The sequence below is a fragment of the Culex pipiens genome, chromosome 3 (genome assembly GCF_016801865.2).
Source record: "Culex pipiens pallens isolate TS chromosome 3, TS_CPP_V2, whole genome shotgun sequence".
In the NCBI taxonomy this organism is placed as follows: domain Eukaryota; kingdom Metazoa; phylum Arthropoda; class Insecta; order Diptera; family Culicidae; genus Culex; species Culex pipiens.
In genome coordinates, this window is record NC_068939.1 from 182,615,731 (window position 1) to 182,639,184 (window position 23,454).

The 23,454-nt window shown below is 31.3% G+C and overlaps 1 long non-coding RNA gene across 1 annotated transcript; it reads left to right on the top strand.

The window, feature by feature from the left end:
* Positions 1 to 17,914: 17,914 nt before the first annotated feature.
* LOC128093627 (uncharacterized) lies at positions 17,915 to 18,407 on the top strand. Its single transcript, XR_008212641.1, has 2 exons — positions 17,915 to 18,065; positions 18,158 to 18,407. It is a non-coding gene; the product is annotated as an uncharacterized LOC128093627 (long non-coding RNA).
* The last annotated feature ends 5,047 nt before the right edge of the window (positions 18,408 to 23,454 follow it).

Below are 23,454 nucleotides of genomic sequence, written 5' to 3' on the forward strand. Positions count from 1 at the left end.
AAAACATAAAACATAAAACATAAAACATAAAACATAAAACATAAAACATAAAACATAAAACATAAAACATAAAACATAAAACATAAAACATAAAACATAAAACATAAAACATAAAACATAAAACATAAAACATAAAACATAAAACATAAAACATAACACATAAAACATAAAACATAAAACATAAAACATAAAACATAAAACATAAAACATAAAACATAAAACATAAAACATAAAACATAAAACATAAAACATAAAACATAAAACATAAAACATAAGCATGAGCATGAGCATGAGCATGAGCATGGTTGACTGCCAATGAGCTGCTACTCCGTTATTGACGGATCAGCTGAAGTTACACAATGAACCAACAGATGAATAGTGGGAGCTAATCATCCTCACTGTATAACCCCTGAAGATCTCTGCTTTAAGTCAATACCGGCGCCCCCCCAAGGAGATGCAGTTCAACAAAGGTAGGAATGTTAGTCCGATATTTGAAGTTGCAGACTCATCAGACACAGAGTTTGTCACTCTATACCTGTTGACACCGCATGAGACCGTTGAATCCACAGCATCTCCTTCAGGCATCACGGGAATTGGGGGAATTGTGTTAGTAGGGGAAGGAAAGGGAAGGTCAGGATTCATCTTGGTAGATGATATGACCAGAAAGTGAAACAATCGTTGCCTTCCGAGCTACGACGCTTTGAGAAGGACTTATCAATCGCGTATTTTTACTTCTTACCGCCGGCGTGCCATCCGAGCACCGATGCTATGGGATGGGCTTTCAGAATGAAATGTAAATATAATACGCGGCGACGCAAATCTCTTATTCGTTGATTTCCCGAAGCTTCCACTACTTCTCGCGGGTTCTCGCGCGCCGATTCACACTCCGATCGATCCAACGAACACCACACGACTGATGGCCTACTTCTCTGGCCACGCCGCGACCCTTTTTTCAATGATTTCGAGAACTTTCTACTACTTTCCCGCGGGTTCTCGCGCGCCGATTCACACTCCGATCGATCCAACGAACACCACACGACTGATGGCAAACTTCTCTGGCCACGCCACGACCCATTTTTCAATGATTTCGAGAACTTTCTACCACTTTCCCGCGGGTTCTCGCGCGCCGATTCACACTCCGATCGATCCAACGAACACCACACGACTGATGGCCTACTTCTCTGGCCACGCCGCGACCCCTTTTTCAATGATTTCGAGAACTTTCTACCACTTTCCCGCGGGTTCTCGCGCACCGATTCACACTCCGCTCGATCCAACGAACACCACACGACTGATGGCCTACTTCTCTGGCCACGCCGCGACCCCTTTTTCAATGATTTCGAGAACTTTCTACCACTTTCCCGCGGGTTCTCGCGCACCGATTCACACTCCGATCGATCCAACGAACACCACACGACTGATGGCCTACTTCTCTGGCCACGCCACGACCCATTTTTCAATGATTTCGAGAACTTTCTACCACTTTCCCGCGGGTTCTCGCGCACCGATTCACACTCCGATCGATCCAACGAACACCACACGACTGATGGCCTACTTCTCTGGCCACGCCGCGACCCATTTTTCAATGATTTCGAGAATTTTCTACCACTTTCCCGCGGGTTCTCGCGCGCCGATTCACACTCCGATCGATCCAACGAACACCACACGACTGATGGCCTACTTCTCTGGCCACGCCACGACCCATTTTTCAATGATTTCGAGAACTTTCTACCACTTTCCCGCGGGTTCTCGCGCACCGATTCACACTCCGATCGATCCAACGAACACCACACGACTCTAAAACATAAAACATAAAACATAAAACATAAAACATAAAACATAAAACATAAAACATAAAACATAAAACATAAAACATAAAACATAAAACATAAAACATAAAACATAAAACATAAAACATAAAACATAAAACATAAAACATAAAACATAAAACATAAAACATAAAACATAAAACATAAAACATAAAACATAAAACATAAAACATAAAACATATAACATAAAACATAAAACATAAAACATAAAACATAAAACATAAAACATAAAACATAAAACATAAAACATAAAACATAAAAAATAAAACATAAAACATAAAACATAAAACATAAAACATAAAACATAAAACATAAAACATAAAACATAAAACATAAAACATAAAACATAAAACATAAAACATAAAACATAAAACATAAAACATAAAACATAAAACATAAAACATAAAACATAAAACATAAAACATAAAACATAAAACATAAAACATAAAACATAAAACATAAAACATAAAACATAAAACATAAAACATAAAACATAAAACATAAAACATAAAACATAAAACATAAAACATAAAACATAAAACATAAAACATAAAACATAAAACATAAAACATAAAACATAAAACATAAAACATAAAACATAAAACATAAAACATAAAACATAAAACATAAAACATAAAACATAAAACATAAAACATAAAACATAAAACATAAAACATAAAACATAAAACATAAAACATAAAACATAAAACATAAAACATAAAACATAAAACATAAAACATAAAACATAAAACATAAAACATAAAACATAAAACATAAAACATAAAACATAAAAAATAAAACATAAAACATAAAACATAAAACATAAAACATAAAACATAAAACATAAAACATAAAACATAAAACATAAAACATAAAACATAAAACATAAAACATAAAACATAAAACATAAAACATAAAACATAAAACATAAAACATAAAACATAAAACATAAAACATAAAACATAAAACATAAAACATAAAACATAAAACATTGCTTTTTGAAGTTTCGAGAAAAACGCGGGCTTGTACGCGAGCAAACGCGTTCTGACCTGAATTCCCTTTGGCCAGTTGTCGCACTAACATCAATTTTCAGGATGTATCAAAATAGCCCGACAAGATTGAAACTTCCTTCATATGAAGAGTGACAATAATGCATGGAGTTTTTTTTCGGTTTTTGTTGAATATCTCAGGATTGAAATCGAATTTTGGGGATCTGTAAAGGTCAAAAGGTGAGGCATTGTGAGCTGCACAAAATGGCATTCTTAACTCAAATTTGGCCCAAAATGCACGTTCGACAAGAAAGCACGACAGCGACGAATATCCATGTTATTCGACCAAACGGGTAAATATTTTTTTAGTGTAACTAGAGCACTTGTTTACCAATTAATTTAATAAATAAAAAAATGTCAATTCCTTTTATGGTAGCGTGATCCGTGGTGACATTGATAGTATGTCAATTTATTTTTGAAAATATATTTAACTGTTAAGACTTTTCTCATCAATTATATTTTTTAAACTTTACTGGGGTAGGCTCCACAATGTCCAGGTATGTTTTTTTCAAAAAAGTTTTTTTCAGTAGAGCTTTTAAAAACATGTTCGTTGAAAATTGCTATTTTAACACCTAAACTTTCATACAAATTCCCCCTTTTTTCGAGCTTGGGAGTTTAGGTTTTAAGAACCGGGGTGATAGTCAATGTATTTCCAACAAAATTCTGCCTGAAAGTGTGCAAATTGAAACGATTGATTTAAATTGACCATTAGTAAGGTTATCGTTTAATTAAAAAAAAATAGTAAAATGTTTGTAACATTTTAACTAGGGGAAATTCTCGTATGTTTGGCAGGTTAAGCACTCGCTCCTAACTCCATCCAATTTGCTGATTTTCACTATTTAAACAACTTATTTTGTGAAACTTTTGATAGAAACTTGCTTGCTCACTTCTTGTTGAACTAGTTATCACTCGATTTCAGTTGAAAACGCTTTTGATTAGCTTTAATTGAATGTCAAAGTTCTGACCTGCCAACATTAGAGGCACGCTGGAATTAGATGCTGTTCCCCTAAGTTTTTTACCTTTTAATAAAATGTATATAAATTTTAGGTTAAGTAAGTAAAGTTCCAAATGTGTTAAATTTGATAAAAAAAAATCCTGCTATATCAAGTAATTTTCAAGTTTGCTATAAAAGATGTTCTGTTGGAAATGCCTATAACTAATATAAATTGTTCTTAGTGTAAAATTGTGCAGAGAATCCAATGGTGCAGTCCGAAAAAAACATGACACTTTGAGAGTACACAGCAAAAAAACCGATGGTAAAATCGCATGCAAAAGCATGCACATCACCTTCGTCAAAATAAACACTTAATATTACACACTGCATGTACAATTTTTGCAAACACAAAAAAAAAGTTGCAACCGACGGGATTCAAACCCAGCACCACAGTAAGGGCTGACGCCTTAGCCCACTCGGCCATCAGACCGATGTAAAGCTGAAAGGATAAACGCATATATGAGCCTGACATTTCGGTCAAGTAGGGTTCCAATACTGATGGGCTGCATATTTCAGGGTGTAAAATCACATAAAATTGCATAAAATAATGCAATATTTATTTTACACCCAGGCCTTTTACACGTAGCTGGATTACTACTTTTTTAGCTGTGTATTGAAATAATCCTATAATAATATTTTCATAGTTATAGTTGATTTACTTTCAAAACTTTTAAAAATTTGGTAATGGCTACTTCTAGAGATACTTTGAACACTTCTATTCCAAGGGCAGTATGTTTCCATACCATTCAGTATGTATTTAATTTGTATTCTTCATTTTGCAGAAATATTTCAATCCTGCCAAAGTCACCCCGCTATCAATGTAATCCCACTTCACGGTACAAAGAGGAAAAGTTTCTCTGATAAACTGCCACATTCTATCATACATTTTAACAAAAAATCCTCACCAGATTTTCCCACAGTGTCAAAATTCGTTTTCCCTTCTTTCCCCAACCGATATCTTCCACTTTTTTCGGAAAGGACGTAACTCAGTTTTGCTCTGGTAGCTGTATCACTGACGCAGAGCACCAACTTTAATAGCAACAATAATGTCGGAATATTGGTCCCTTTTTCCTCTGGGGAAGATTCCCTTCTCGAAGAGAAACCAGCAGCTTACTCAATAAAGCGTAAGTCACCAATATTGCCCATTTTCGTCTTATTTTTTTTTCCTTTTTTGAACATGCTTTTTTGATGGGCCTCACATTTGCTGACCGAGAGAAGGTTAAGCTGGACGAAAGGAAAAAAAAGGACAGTTTATTACGAATTTTCCGAGGAAGCGTTTTATGGAATCTGGTCAGCTTAAGTTCGCATCAAAATTCAATTTGTTTCAAATTTAGTAAATCAGTTTGCTGGGCGTTTAACTTAGATTATTTTTAAAGGCAGGGAAAAATCAGTCCTGAACAATTTCACAGATTAAAACATAACATATAATTCACGCCTGATTTTGTAAAACACTTTGCATCTTTTTTTCTCCCCCCGACAGGACAAGATCAGCGAACTTAATCTAAAACCCCTTGGCGGACCAAACTTGCACTTGGCGATGTGCGGCTTTTGACAACAGCAGCAGCAATAACACTTGAGCTTCTAGCTGAGCTTAAACTTTTTCAATTATAATTTCCGTTGTTTTCCGCTATGTCAAACTACAACAACAACACCAACGACGGTTAGTTTGGGGGTGGAAAGCTCGTAGGGTTAGTTGTTTTCCCACCATTTTCCACTATCTGATGAATATTCAGCTGAGCGAGAAAAAAAATCCCAACTCACTGATCTCCTTACGGAGCGTTTTGGTTTTTCCCCTGGGCTCTCGTGGGGAAAAGTTTTCCGCGGCGTTCGTTCGTCAGCAGGCAGGGGCTATGGGAAAATTGTTAATAAACTAATTTGAAGCTTTGCGCGAAAGTTGAACGTTTGCGAATTTATCAACCAGCGATGCTGCTGCTGCTGCCGCCGTTGTGGTGGTGGTTTTTCACTCGCGAAGAGTGTCGGGTTACGTTAATGGTCTGAGTCGTGTTTATTTAAACTTTTGATGATAGTATTGGATTAACTCAAACGTGAGATTGCTAATTGGTTACATTTACGTTGTTTACCATATAAATTACCGAGAGTAAATTTCAGTAGTAAGGTTATCAAATACATTTCAAAATATCAGGTGGTGAAAAATTGGTTACAATATTTATGAGGCATCCAATTCTCGACTGAAAACCAAATGGATGACTAAGAAAGACTGCTCAAAGACCTAGAAAAAATATCATGTAATATCATAAATACCAATAATAGATTTGTTGAAACTTTAGTCGTTTTTCTGGGCGTTTACAGGGCATAATTATAGTTAAAAACCCAAATTCAAGTTTGCATCAAATGATTTTTTGGGTATTTTAGTAATTTTTATGGATAAATGTTTGATAAACATATCAACTACAAAACCTTTACTCACATAATGTTAAATTAATCGAACTAAAAAAGTGCCTTTAGAGAGCCTAGATCCCTGCATTTAAGCAGTCACTGATACCAGCCTTCTGTTTTGATTGGTTTATTTTTTAGAACAAAGATTCTTTAAGTATAATTGAAGATGAGTTTCTGAAATATGAAACAGTTTTGAAATGTTTTGTAAACAAACACTATCAGCCAAGCTATCAGCTTTATATTATATTTCAAGTTTTTAATTATTTTTCATATTTACTTGTTCTGATTTTAAAACAACTACATAGGTTTCATTTGAAATTTCCGTAACATACAAAAAATCATCAGTTTGGATGAAAAAGAAACATGCAAACCACAATGTTGCTTAAGGGGTTACATACATGTAAATCAGCAAAAATGTCAGGGGTTGGTATGAGCACACACTTGAACTTTTTGTAAATCTGTTTTAAGGGTATTGAAATACACATTTTCATATATTATCAAAACAAATTTGAAGATATTTGGTTGTATCATTGCCGAGATATAGATATTTGAAGTTAGCAGTTTCAAAAAACGGATACCACGATATCTCAACACTGATTTGACCAAATCGGCACACAAATTTTAGTGAAGAGTCGTTAAACCGGTTCTGTGTGCGTGACGAAGGCCGATTTTTAAAAAGTGTATTTGAAAAAAAGATAAAAACATTTTTTTGTTTTGCATAGAAAAAATCCTCAGTTTTTGATTTTTGTATTTTTTTAAAATGCAAAATTTCAAAATTGGGCTTCGTCTTGCACACGGAATATGTCTTGCAAGTCTTCACCCCAAATTTCAGCCCATTTGGTCCATCCAATCTCGAGATATCGTGGAATCCGTAAATCAATTCGGTGTTTAGAGAAAAGCGCTCACAAAGTTTGACAGTTCACTTTGCGCATGGCAAAATATTTAGCTTCGACTCGACTCTTACTCACTTTAAAAATGTAATATATTTATGAAACTTTCAGGAGTGATTGAAAACCGTCTCTATAGTGGATTTAATAGATTTTCTGTAATGTGAAATTTTGTGATTTTTTACATGTATGTTACCCCTTAAGGTTTTTTTTCTAAATGTTTAAGGAGATAATATTTTGAAAATGATGGAAAAAAGTGAAAATATGTTTACAATCATACAAAAAGTTTTGTGGAAAATTGTATTTGAGGTATGTATATTAGCGTGGTTCACGTTTCTATGAAAAAGACAAAAGTTGTTATTTTGTCTTGCATCAACCGGAATTTCGTTCTTTTATGTCCCCAGAAGCACTCCTGAAAATTTGAGCCCATTTGGTAAGGTCTAGGAGCTCCAGTTTTAATTTGAAATTTATATGGGATTTTGATTTATTTTCCATGGGAAACTATCTTTTTTTACATTGTATTAGGATTTTTTTTTATAAATCGATGAAATGACTTGATTCTTATAGTAGGAGATAGGTTTTGAACTGGGGAACAACTTTGTAGAACATACCAACATGCTAGGAAGTGACCCTTTAAAGATACAGATACTTTTAGATGGTGGCTGGCCCCTTCAAAAGCCACCATCTAAAAGTATATGTATCTTTAAAGGGTCACTTCCTAGCATGTTGGTATGTTCTACAAAGTTGTTCCCCAGTTCAAAAACCTATCTCCTACTATAAGAATCAAGTCATTTCATTGATTTATAAAAAAAAATCCTAATACAATGTAAAAAAAGATAGTTTCCCATGGAAAATAAATCAAAATCCCATATAAATTTCAAATTAAAACTGGAGCTCCTAGACCTTACCAAATGGGCTCAAATTTTCAGGAGTGCTTCTGGGGACATAAAAGAACGAAATTCCGGTTGATGCAAGACAAAATAACAACTTTTGTCTTTTTCATAGAAACGTGAACCACGCTAATGTATATGCGATACAAAAAATAGGATCCAGTCCCTACAGGTATCATGCCCTTATTTTAACAAAACGCAAGTGTTTTTACTATGCTTAAGTTATAGTTTTTTATTCATTTTTCGAGTGATTTTATAGCCTTTTCCTATTAAGGAAGACAATTCGCTATATTGAGAGAAATTAAGAGAGTATTTTTCATGTAGTCAAAATCTCAACTTCGCGTCTCTTGATGTCCATATTGCAAATAATGAAATTCATGAGTATCATCGAAAAAATACAATATTTTGTTAAAATTTGAGTTTTTTACACTGCAAACACAAATGTAGTGAAAATCTAATGAAAAAAAAAACAAATGATTTAGCACTCAAACTCTTGAACTTGCTTCATTTTCATCGTAAGATGTTGTAGGGGTTATCGTTGAAAAACTTGTAAAATGAATTCATAGAAATCAAACTACACTTGGCATAGCATAGCATAACAAACGACAAACGACAAGATAGCACAAGCACGTTGATTTGTGATTTTTTCTACACAGATTTTTTTTTCTTCAAAATTTCAAGACTGGGTCCTGCTTTTTAAAACGTCCTTTGTGCCCATATTTGAACGTAATACAGTCTAGACTCGATTATCCGAAGTTCCGATTTTTTTTTCGTGTTATTTTATTTTTTTTTACTTTTAACATCAAATTAGAGTTCTGCGACCCCATTTTAGTCAAATTTGAATGATGAATTGCATATTAAGTTAAAAAAAACATGTTTTAAATATTTCATCACCGCCATTCTGTTTGCCATCATGGATTTAAAAATTCTGAATCACTTTTGAGTAGTTTAGGGGTCAAACTAAAACTCAACAATAAAAAAAAAGACAACGAAAAAAGAAATCGTGATTCGATTATCCAAAGTAAAACTTTGCCAAGGCCTTCGGATAATCGAGTCTGGACTGTATTAAAAATCGTATGAAAGATATATTATTGAGCAAAAAACAATGCCATTGGACAACATTAGCAACATATTTAATTACAAAATCACTTCCAATTGATTAAATCAACTTGCTCAAGCTCGATAATTAAGCACTTCAAAGAGTTCAAAATCTGCAAAATTGACACGCAACCATGGCTTCGCCATGGCACTTACTAGTAAATATTGAATCAAAAGTTAATCATCAGCTCACCCAAAGTCACTTCCCAGTGACAAAGTTCAGCGCTTCTGGTAAACCATCAGTTAACCAACCGATAAACCCTAACCAAGTACCATCACGTGCCAACTCCGGCAGCAGCAGCAGCTTCGTGGCGTGGCGAAAACTTTATCTTCTATCATCCCAAAAACCTGAAGGCGGTATCTACCAAGGGAACTCCGCACACGACACGACTTTGGACGGGGAGTTCGATTTATTGGTCAGCAGACAAAAAAAAGCAAAAAAAAAACAGTCCACCGAGGGATGCTTCCTGAAGAAAAAAACGCCACCGTAAAAGGGCAACTTTTGGGCACGGCCAACAACAACGACATTAGTGCTGCTCTTGGCCCGTCGATCCGGAGCGTGATGTCCACTTGACACTAATTTGCCACATGACACACAAAATGATGGCATCGTTGCCGGCTTTTTGGGGTGGACTCTGGGGAACCGGGACTTCCCACTCCCTCTGAACACATGCCACTTGTGCTGCCACTATATTTATAAAAGGATTATCAACTTTGACCGCAGCAGCAGCAGAGAGTGACCACTGGATGGATAGCTGGTCGGTTTTGTGTGACCGGATCGGAGCACGTGCCTTTGCAGCTTGTGACCGGTGACGATTCGCCACATTCCAGCGGCGGGATGAGTGTGGCCACGCGCGCTGCTGATGGGTCGTCCGTCGTTTCGCGAGAGTGGACAAATTTCAGTACATCAACGCGTGGTAAATTGTGGGTTAGTTCTCCTCACTCGCGCGCACTATAGTTAATCGGTTGACAATGTTAGCGATTGGTTGCCACGATAAGTAATCGAAACAGTTTAACGGTTGGTTGGAGCCCACTGCTGACGGTGGTGGGAGAACCGCATCAGCTCAAATGTGTACCCAGATGTGGTTGGATGGGTACAATAGGATTGAATTCGTTTGGGATCATTTATATTCAGTTCGAGGCCGTCAAATATTTAGAGAGTAGTTAGTTTAAAAAAAATAACCTTTTTTTTCAATTGGACATGTAAAACATTTGTAAAACATTTTAAAAATAAGAGTTTTCAAAAATGTTTACTTTGCTTAGTTATAATTTTTAAATTTAAAAGTGAAATAAAAAATTGATTTTTTTTCTTAGAGTTTAGCTTTTTTCTGATAGGGGAGAGTGAGTAGACATGATCCCTTTTTTTGTATCACACATAACTCTGTCAATTTCTCACAAAACTATGAACTTTTTGCATGAATTGAAAGCATAAACCTTCAACTATGTTTGGCTGATAAGGGTATTTCATCAGATAAACTCTTTTAATCATGCCAAGCGTTTTAAAAAATATTTTTAAACCGGCATTTTCAAAATGTTGGGGGTAATTTGATCCCCCTTTCAACATTTTGAAGAAACCTTAAGGAAAATGTTTCTTATTCATCCAAACTTTTAATTTTCTATAAGTTACAGCAATTTCACATTAAACCTGTACGTTTGTGTTCAAAATATAACAAGTTTAGCGTGCAAAATATTTAAAAACTTAAAATTTTCTTTTTTAGACCAAAATTGAGCATGTTTAGCTGGTTTTTTTTTTTACAAAACTTTTGAAAAATGGTTCAAACTGCAGTAAGTTATGTACAACTATACTAAAGGAAACTATGTACGAAACCCCAGCCCAATTATTTAATCTTGAGGCTGATTCCAGTGACTGTAAAAATGCAGGGATCAAGACTCCCTAAACGCACTTTTTTCAACAATTGATTGTAAAAATAGTATGACGATAAATTTAACGTCAAATGCGTAAGGGTTTTGGAGTTGATATGTTTATCAAACAATTCATGTATAAACAATATTTTTTTGAATAATTTTTGAGTGTTTTCTATACTTATCAAAACAAAGAAAAAAGATCTCTTGGAAGTTTTTTGCAGCACTTTTCAGAAAAATGTGTGTAACTCAATCTTAATATTTTTTTCATTTTTTTTCTTTGTTTTCTACAATGAGTTTTAGTCAATTTCGCACAACTATCTAGAACAAAGCTAATTGTTTTACCCACATGCTGACTAGATACAGGCTTGGGATCAAGTGTCCCCGGGGATCAAGTGTCCCCGGGGATCAAGTGTCCCCGGGGATCAAGTCTCCCCACTCTCCCCTAAGCTCTAAACAATACCAAAACAAATAACATTGCCAAAGACACCAAATTGATTAAAAAACTGTTTTTATGATACAGTTTTTTTATATTTTCAAAACTTTTTTTAAAGCAGATTTTTATGGACGAACTTATGAAGCTTTGTGTCTTCTTATGTAAAAGTGAAAGTACCCATAATGTTCCAAATCTTTCTTAGGAGAATAATAGAGATTTTTTTAAAGGCTCAACAATATTTTTTTTTTTGCTTTTTGGGTGTTATTTGAAAATACTCAAAAGCAAAAAAATCAAATTCAAATTTTTGAAAAAAAGTACTTTTTTAGTATTTTTCATGAATTAAACACAGATTACAACTTGGAATGAGTACATCCTTCATACCAGATAAAAATGTGTGCTCTAAAATAGGTAAATTTACCTCATTTCCAGTGTGTTTTCCACTTTTTCGGTTTAAATTGAGGTGAAATTACACTTTTTTCTGGCAGTTTTAACTTACTCGGTCATTTGCTGACTTTGAAAAAAAAACCTAAATTTTTTGTATTAAAAATAATTAAAAATCCTTAAATACCATTAAGCAATTCTATAAAATTTTGCAATTCAAAACACATTTTTAAATATTATAAATTTTTATTTTGATGAAACTTTGGCCATCAAGACATCGAGATGACTTACATTGCAAATGGGCCAAATTAGTCGATTCAAGCTAAAATTTACGTAATTGAAAGACGCATCTTTTGATACCCAAAAAGTATAGGTTAGTAAACGCAAATTTAGTGAAAAAAGATTATTTTTTCCCGATTTGTAATTTTCCAGTGTTTGCGCGCGGCGCTTCGAAAAACCAGGTTTTTATATTCGAAAAATCATATTTGAATGAACCTTTCATTTTATTTTTGAGTACGTTGCGAAAAAAAATTTCGAGGGAAAAGGAAAAAATCTATGGAAAAAAAATCATCAATATAATTCAATTATAATATTTGGATTTGCATTTCAGAGAAATTTTCGATACTAATCTAATCTAATCTAATCAGACCCTAGCGCAGCCAATCTTTCGAAGGGATCCTGGAGAGTGCCTTAGGTTAGATGACGCCTACACGCAAACGAGAAATCCGTGAGGTTGGCCCTCCCAATTTAATTTGTGGGGGACAGAGCTGAAATCGCGCGGAAACCCCTCCCGATTTGAACGGTCTCGAAAATTCACGCATACCATCACAGGAAAATGTCGAAATGTTTCAAATTCATTGACCAAGAACGTAAACACTCGAAGGGCAGTTGTATCTCACACGTCAGTGCTTTGCACATGTATGCGTGCTTGCTATTTTTCTCCGATCAAGACAAATTCACCTTGGAGTGTGCAACTGACTCTGTTATTATTAAAAGGATGATAAAGGAATAAACTTTAAAATAGTCAAAAAAATAGTTAAATAGTTAAATTGTTGATTTGTTAAATTGTTAAATTGTTAAATTGTTAAATTGTTAAATTGTTAAATTGTTAAATTGTTAAATTGTTCAATTGTTTAATTGTTTAATTGTTTAATTGTTTAATTGTTTAATTGTTTAATTGTTTAATTGTTTAATTGTTTAATTGTTTAATTGTTTAATTGTTTAATTGTTTAATTGTTTAATTGTTTAATTGTTTAATTGTTTAATTGTTTAATTGTTTAATTGTTTAATTGTTTAATTGTTTAATTGTTTAATTGTTTAATTGTTTAATTGTTTAATTGTTTAATTGTTTAATTGTTTAATTGTTTAATTGTTTAATTGTTTAATTGTTTAATTGTTTAATTGTTTAATTGTTTAATTGTTTAATTGTTTAATTGTTTAATTGTTTAATTGTTTAATTGTTTAATTGTTTAATTGTTTAATTGTTTAATTGTTTAATTGTTTAATTGTTTAATTGTTTAATTGTTTAATTGTTTAATTGTTTAATTGTTTAATTGTTTAATTGTTTAATTGTTTAATTGTTTAATTGTTTAATTGTTTAATTGTTTAATTGTTTAATTGTTTAATTGTTTAATTGTTTAATTGTTTAATTGTTTAATTGTTTAATTGTTTAATTGTTTAATTGTTTAATTGTTGAATTGTTGAATTGTTTAATTGTTTAATTGTTTAATTGTTTAATTGTTTAATTGTTTAATTGTTTCATTGTTTATTTGTTTAATTGTTTCATTGTTTCATTGTTTAATTGTTTAATTGTTTAATTGTTTAATTGTTTAATTGTTTAGTTGTTTAATTGTTTAATTGTTTAATTGTTTAATTGTTTAATTGTTTAATTGTTTAATTGTTTAATTGTTTAATTGTTTAATTGTTTAATTGTTTAATTGTTTAATTGTTTAATTGTTTAATTGTTGAAATGTTTAATTGTTTAATTGTTTAATTGTTTAATTGTTTAATTGTTTAATTGTTTAATTGTTAAATTGTTTAATTGTTTAATTGTTTAATTGTTTAATTATTTCATGGTTTAATTGTTTAATTGTTTAATTGTTTCATTGTTTAATTGTTTAATTGTTTAATTGTTTAATTGTTTAATTGTTTAATTGTTTAATTGTTTAATTGTTTAATTGTTTAATTGTTTAATTGTTTAATTGTTTAATTGTTTAATTGTTTAATTGTTTAATTGTTTAATTGTTTAATTGTTTAATTGTTTAATTGTTTAATTGTTTAATTGTTTAATTGTTTAATTGTTTAATTGTTTAATTGTTTAATTGTTTAATTGTTTAATTGTTTAATTGTTTAATTGTTTAATTGTTTAGTTGTTTAATTGTTTAATTGTTTAATTGTTTAATTGTTTAATTGTTTAATTGTTTAATTGTTTAATTGTTTAATTGTTTAATTGTTTAATTGTTTAATTGTTTAATTGTTTAATTGTTTAATTGTTTAATTGTTTAATTGTTTAATTGTTAAACTGTTTAATTGTTTAATTGTTTAATTGTTTAATTTTTTAATTTTTTAATTGTTTAATTTTTTAATTGTTTGATTGTTTGATTGTTTGATTGTTTAATTGTTTAGTTTTTTAATTGTTTGATTTGTTTGACAAACATTTAAACATTTAAACATTTAAACATTTAAACATTTAAACATTTAAACATTTAAACATTTAAACATTTAAACATTTAAACATTTAAACATTTAAACATTTAAACATTTAAACATTTAAACATTTAAACATTTAAACATTTAAACATTTAAACATTTAAACATTTAAACATTTAAACATTTAAACATTTAAACATTTAAACATTTAAACATTTAAACATTTAAACATTTAAACATTTAAACATTTAAACATTTAAACATTTAAACATTTAAACATTTAAACATTTAAACATTTAAACATTTAAACATTTAAACATTTAAACATTTAAAAATTTAAACATTTAAACATTTAAACATTTAAACATTTAAACATTTAAACATTAAAACATTTAAACATTTAAACATTTAAACATTTAAACATTTAAACATTTAAACATTTAAACATTAAAACATTAAAACATTAAAACATTTAAACATTTAAACATTTAAACATTTAAACATTTAAACATTTAAACATTTAAACATTTAAACATTTAAACATTTAAACATTTAAACATTTAAACATTTAAACATTTAAACATTTAAACATTTAAACATTTAAACATTTAAACATTTAAACATTTAAACATTTAAACATTTAAACATTTAAACATTTAAACATTTAAACATTTAAACATTTTAAACATTTAAACATTTAAACATTTAAACATTTTAAACATTTAAACATTTAAACATTTAAACATTTAAACATTTAAACATTTAAACATTTTAAACATTTAAAAATTTAAACATTTAAACATTTAAACATTTAAACATTTAAACATTTAAACATTTAAACATTTAAACATTTAAACATTTAAACATTTAAACATTTAAACATTTAAACATTTAAACATTTAAACATTTAAACATTTAAACATTTAAACATTTAAACATTTAAACATTTAAACATTTAAACATTTAAACATTTAAACATTTAAACATTTAAACATTTAAACATTTAAACATTTAAACATTTAAACATTTAAACATTTAAACATTTAAACATTTAAACATTTAAACATTTAAACATTTAAACATTTAAACATTTAAACATATAAACATTTAAACATTTAAACATTTTAAACATTTAAACATTTAAACATTTAAACATTTTAAACATTTAAACATTTAAACATTTAAACATTTAAACATTTAAACATTTAAACATTTAAACATTTAAACATTTAAACATTTAAACATTTAAACATTTAAACATTTAAACATTTAAACATTTTAAACATTTAAACATTTAAACATTTAAACATTTAAACATTTAAACATTTAAACATTTAAACATTTAAACATTTAAACATTTAAACATTTAAACATTTAAACATTTAAACATTTAAACATTTAAACATTTAAACATTTAAACATTTAAACATTTAAACATTTAAACATTTAAACATTTAAACATTTAAACATTTAAACATTAAACATTTAAACATTTAAACATTTAAACATTTAAACATTTAAACATTTAAACATTTAAACATTTAAACATTTAAACATTTAAACATTTAAACATTTAAACATTTAAACATTTAAACATTTAAACATTTAAACATTTAAACATTTAAACATTTAAACATTTAAACATTTAAACATTTAAACATTTAAACATTTAAACATTTAAACATTTAAACATTTAAACATTTAAACATTTAAACATTTAAACATTTAAACATTTAAACATTTAAACATTTAAACATTTAAACATTTAAACATTTAAACATTTAAACATTTAAACATTTAAACATTAAACATTTAAACATTTAAACATTTAAACATTTAAACATTTAAACATTTAAACATTTAAACATTTAAACATTTAAACATTTAAACATTTAAACATTTAAAACATTTAAACATTAAACATTTAAACATTTAAACATTTAAACATTAAACATTTAAACATTTAAACATTTAAACATTTAAACATTTAAACATTTAAACATTTAAACATTTAAACATTTAAACATTTAAACATTTAAACATTTAAACATTTAAACATTTAAACATTTAAACATTTAAACATTTAAACATTTAAACATTTAAACATTTAAACATTTAAACATTTAAACATTTAAACATTTAAACATTTAAACATTTAAACATTTAAACATTTAAACATTTAAACATTTAAACATTTAAACATTTAAACATTTAAACATTTAAACATTTAAACATTTAAACATTTAAACATTTAAACATTTAAACATTTAAACATTTAAACATTTAAACATTTAAACATTTAAACATTTAAACATTTAAACATTTAAACATTTAAACATTTAAACATTAAAACTTTAAACATTTAAACATTTAAACATTTAAACATTTAAACATTTAAACATTTAAACATTTAAACATTTAAACATTTAAACATTTAAACATTTAAACATTTAAACATTTAAACATTTAAACATTTAAACATTTAAACATTTAAACATTTAAACATTTAAACATTTAAACATTTAAACATTTAAACATTTAAACATTTAAACATTTAAACATTTAAACATTTAAACATTTAAACATTTAAACATTTAAACATTTAAACATTTAAACATTTAAACATTTAAACATTTAAACATTTAAACATTTAAACATTTAAACATTTAAACATTTAAACATTTAAACATTTAAACATTTAAACATTTAAACATTTAAACATTTAAACATTTAAACATTTAAACATTTAAACATTTAAACATTTAAACATTTAAACATTTAAACATTTAAACATTTAAACATTTAAACATTTAAACATTTAAACATTTAAACATTTAAACATTTAAACATTTAAACATTTAAACATTTAAACATTTAAACATTTAAACATTTAAACATTTAAACATTTAAACAATTAAACATTTAAACATTTAAACATTTAAACATTTTAAACATTTAAACATTTAAACATTTTAAACATTTAAACATTTAAACATTTAAACATTTAAACATTTAAACATTTAAACATTTAAACATTTAAACATTTAAACATTTAAACATTTAAACATTTAAACTTTTATACAATTTTTCCATTAAACAAAAAAAAATTGTAGTTTAAAAATGCAATACTTTCGCATTTAATATTAAGAACAGTAACCGTTGCGTTGGATTGACTCGTCAAATATTTGGATCATATAAGGTAAGGCTAATTTGGTCAATGATAAATCATTAGATTGATTGAATTGAGCGAGGAATCTGCAAAGGAATGTGTAGAAAGGTTCACAAGAAAGTGATACAGTATTTTGATACATTTTATTTGTATTTTTTTCGAATTAGATTGTTTGGAATCGAGTTTGGAATCATAATTATTATTGATTTCAGTTTTTTAACAGTAGCCATACCTTTTATATTTCAATGACCTTGCTCTACGACTACTGCATGCCTTTTGTTCTGCTCATGACAGTTCTCACTTTCACTCCTCAGTTTGTGTTTTTCCATCCAGAGTTAAGTCGTGCAAAAACCGATCTTTTTCAAAGGAGCAAGCCTCCGGATTACATTCCGTCGGAGAAAATTTCGGCCAATTTATAAAAAGGTAAGTTTCAAATAGTGATAAAAATTGTAGTTTGTTGAATCGTTGTCGATAGAGTCGAATTTGATGCATTCTTTTTTTGTCTCGCATTTCAGCTCCCCTGATGAAGGATTTGTTTGCAGTGTCCGGGCGTCATCTTTGGGGACCAGCGATGATCGTGATAACGAGAAGTAGGTTCTGGAAGCAAGGCGGCGGCAGGCGGCACCCGGACCAACAAGGTCACGATGGCACCCTGCCCATAAGTTGGCAGCTGACAGCTGCCGGAAGAATTTACATCCCAAAGTGAAAAGTGCGCAATAAGAAGTGTAATGTTTATGTGTTGTGAAAAATAAATATTGAAAATTATTTTTTTTTGTTTCATTTTTCTGAAAAAGAAAACCATTTTTGGAGTGGCGATACTCACTAATACCAACACACGATCTGCCGTTGGATATCACCAATACACTCAAAAGGAGTAATTTAAAATCGTACCAATACTTATGCAAGTGTATGAATGTGTGTGTAAATTTGCTTTTATTCAGGTTGAAATGTTTCTGGCGGTTCTCCCTCTCAACAATCTTGAGGGAATTCTCGCCTGTCCGTGACCTGGAGTATTTCCCACTGGGTTCGGGAGGAATTCCGCTCGATTTTCAGCCGAGCTCGGTTGCGTGTAGCACTCTTCTTGTCATTTATTAACATTTGTATTGTGCCATTGCATTAGAATACATTGAAACATCACAAGCGTTAAAGCGGCCAGGCCTACTGCGTAAAGCCGTATCGCAGAGATGACTCGTAATTGGGCACTGAGTGTTCGAACAACAACACAATTCTGAATCGACAGGGTAGGAAGAAGCGTGGGGACACACCACCATACGCTCCGAGATTTGGTTGTATTCGTTGGGAGCACCATGCTAAGAAGGTTTGGTACTCCGGGACCCTCTGGGATGGGACATTGTATTTCCACGAATGCCCTGGACACTATATGCCGTGGTTATAGCGCCACAACCCGCTCGCATTTCAGAGAAATTTTCGATACTTCTCAAAAATCACTACATATTGTTTTATTAAAAAAAAACTAACTTAATCCACCTATGTGGTTGGAACCTTCCTCACAACAATGGCTGTACACAAGTTTCATCTATTTTTTAGATCTGGCTTCCAAAAAGTACATCGATATCACTTAAGTGGCCATATCTCGAGACAGGATTGCCAGATCTTCAATATTTTGCACTCATTGGAAAGGTCTTTTGATAACCTAACCAACAATAGGTCGGATGGTGGATCCGGACATAGTTTACATACATTTAAGTGAGATCCGGCTTCAGAAAAGTACATAAATGTCACTTAAGTGGCCATATATCGAGACAGGGTTGCCAGATCTTCAATGTTTTGCACTCGTTGGAAAGGTCTTTTGATAACCTAACCAACAATAGGTCGGATGATGGATCCGGACATAGTTTACATACATTTAAGTGAGATCCGGCTTCAAAAAAGTACATCAATATCACTTAAGTGGCCATATCTCGAGACAGGATTGCCAGATCTTCAATGTTTTGCACTCATTGGAAAGGTCTTTTGATAACCTAACCAAAAATAGGTCGGATGGTGGATCCGGACATAGTTTACATACACTTAAGTGAGATCCGGCTTCAGAAAAGTACATAAATGTCACTTAAGTGGCCATATATTGAGACAGGGTTGCCAGATCTTCAATGTTTTAGACTCGTTGGAAAGGTCTTTTGATAACCTTACCAACAATGGGTCGGATGGTGGATCCGGACATAGTTTACATACATTTAAGTGAGATCCGGCTTCAAAAAAGTACATCAATATCACTTAAGTGGCCATATCTCGAGACAGGATTGCCAGATCTTCAATGTTTTGCACTCGTTGGAAAGGTCTTTTGATAACCTAACCAACAATGGGTCGGATGATGGATCCGGACATAGTTTACATACATTTAAGTGAGATCCGGCTTCAAAAAAGTACATCAATATCACTTAAGTGGCCATATCTCGAGACAGGATTGCCAGATCTTCAATATTTTGCACTCATTGGAAAGGTCTTTTGATAACCTAACCAACAATAGGTCGGATGGTGGATCCGGACATAGTTTACATACATTTAAGTGAGATCCGGCTTCAGAAAAGTACATAAATGTCACTTAAGTGGCCATATATCGAGACAGGGTTGCCAGATCTTCAATGTTTTGCACTCGTTGGAAAGGTCTTTTGATAACCTTACCAACATTAGGTCGGATGATGGATCCGGACATAGTTTACATAAATTTAAGTGAGATCCGGCTTCAACAAAGTACATCAATATCACTTAAGTGGCCATATCTCGAGACAGGATTGCCAGATCTTCAATGTTTTGCACTCATTGGAAAGGTCTTTTGATAACCTAACCAACAATAGGTCGGATGGTGGATCCGGACATAGTTTACATACACTTAAGTGAGATCCGGCTTCAGAAAAGTACATAAATGTCACTTAAGTGGCCATATATCGAGACAGGGTTGCCAGATCTTCAATGTTTTGGACTCGTTGGAAAGGTCTTTTGATAACCTAACCAACAATGGGTCGGATGGTGGATCCGGACATAGTTTACATACATTTAAGTGAGATCCGGCTTCAAAAAAGTACATCAATATCACTTAACAGGCCATATCTCGAGACAGGGTTGCCAGATCTTCAATGTTTTAGACTCGTTGGAAAGGTCTTTTGATAACCTAACCAACAATAGGTCGGATGATGGATCCGGACATAGTTTACATACATTTAAGTGAGATCCGGCTTCAAAAAAGTACATCAATATCACTTAAGTGGCCATATCTCGAGACAGGATTGCCAGATCTTCAATGTTTTGCACTCGTTGGAAAGATCTTTTGATAGCCTAACCAACAATGGGTCGGATGGTGGATCCGGACATAGTTTACATACATTTAAGTGAGATCCGGCTTCAAAAAAGTACATCAATATCACTTAAGTGGCCATATCTCGAGACAGGATTGCCAGATCTTCAATGTTTTGCACTCGTTGGAAAGGTCTTTTGATAACCTAACCAACAATGGGTCAGATGGTGGATCCGGACATAGTTTACATACATTTAAGTGAGATCCGGCTTCAAAAAAGTACATCAATATCACTTAAGAGGGCATATCTCGAGACAGGGTTGCCAGATCTTCAATGTTTTGGACTCGTTGGAAAGGTCTTTTGATAACCTAACCAACAATAGATCGGATAGTGGATCCGGACATAGTTTACATACATTTAAGTGAGATCCGGCTTCAAAAAAGTAAATCAATATCACTTAAGTGGCCATATCTCGAGACAGGGTTGCCAGATCTTCAATGTTTTGGACTCGTTGGAAAGGTTTTTTGATAACCTAATCAACGATGGGTTGGTTGATGGATCCGGACAAAGTTTACATACATTTAAGTGAGATCCGGCTTCAAAAAAGTACATCAATATCACTTAAGAGGCCATATCTCGAGACAGGGTTGCCAGATCTTCAATGTTTTAGACTCGTTGGAAAGGTCTTTTGATAACCTAACCAACAATAGGTCGGATGATGGATCCGGACATAGTTTACATACATTTAAGTGAGATCCGGCTTCAAAAAAGTACATCAATATCACTTAAGTGGCCATATCTCGAGACAGGATTGCCAGATCTTCAATGTTTTGCACTCGTTGGAAAGATCTTTTGATAGCCTAACCAACAATGGGTCGGATGGTGGATCCGGACATAGTTTACATACATTTAAGTGAGATCCGGCTTCAAAAAAGTACATCAATATCACTTAAGTGGCCATATCTCGAGACAGGATTGCCAGATCTTCAATGTTTTGCACTCGTTGGAAAGGTCTTTTGATAACCTAACCAACAATGGGTCAGATGGTGGATCCGGACATAGTTTACATACATTTAAGTGAGATCCGGCTTCAAAAAAGTACATCAATATCACTTAAGAGGGCATATCTCGAGACAGGGTTGCCAGATCTTCAATGTTTTGGACTCGTTGGAAAGGTCTTTTGATAACCTAACCAACAATAGATCGGATAGTGGATCCGGACATAGTTTACATACATTTAAGTGAGATCCGGCTTCAAAAAAGTAAATCAATATCACTTAAGTGGCCATATCTCGAGACAGGGTTGCCAGATCTTCAATGTTTTGGACTCGTTGGAAAGGTTTTTTGATAACCTAATCAACGATGGGTTGGTTGATGGATCCGGACAAAGTTTACATACATTTAAGTGAGATCCGGCTTCAAAAAAGTACATCAATATCACTTAAGAGGCCATATCTCGAGACAGGGTTGCCAGATCTTCAATGTTTTAGACTCGTTGGAAAGGTCTTTTGATAACCTAACCAACAATAGGTCGGATGATGGATCCGGACATAGTTTACATACATTTAAGTGAGATCCGGCTTCAAAAAAGTATATCAATATCACTTAAGTGGCCATATCTCGAGACAGGGTTGCCAGATCTTCAATGTTTTGGACTCGTTGGAAAGGTCTTTTGATAACCTAACCAACGATGGGTCGGATGATGGACCCGGACATAGTTTACATACAGTTAAGTGAGATCCAAATATATGTGAAAACACATTTTTATACATAACTTTTGAACTACTTATCGAAACATCAATCTGTATAAAACTCGATCTATGGGACCCTAAACCAAGTCGAATGCAACAAGTTCGGGTCAAATCGGTTCAGCCAGTGCCGAGAAACATGAGCTAGTTTGTTGGTCACATACATACATACACACACACATACACACACACATACACACACACATACACACACACATACACACACACATACACACAGACATTTGTTCAGTTTTAGATTCTGAGTCGATATGTATACATGAAGGTGGGTCTACGACGTTTTTATACGAAGTTCATTTTTAGAGCAGGATTATAGCCTTACCTCAGTGAGGAAGGCAAAATGTCCAAAACAAAACGTCCATAGCTCAAAAGTTTGCACTTTTTGTTTACTAAAACATATCAAAAACTGAAAAATTAAAAAGGGTTAAGTTTTTCTAATTCGAGTTTATATTATAAAAGTAAATAATTTTGTTTTGTGTGCTTTTTCCGGAATGTTGTAATCATAACCTACAACATTGCCAATAACACCAATCTGATCAGAAAATCCCTTCTCAAGATATTGATTTTTGAATCGTTTAAAAAATACAACGAAAAGTTGCTTTGCGAAATCGTAGAGAATTGCCACATTTTTACATTCTGTAAATATTTTAAGTATTACAAATGTCTACCTTTGAATCTGGCTCCATTTGGTAAAGATTTGATTTTTTTTTACAAAGAACTTTGCACAATATCTTAAAATCTGAGTAAAGAAATTGTTTCAGAAGGAAACAACATGTCATTAGAAAAAAAACG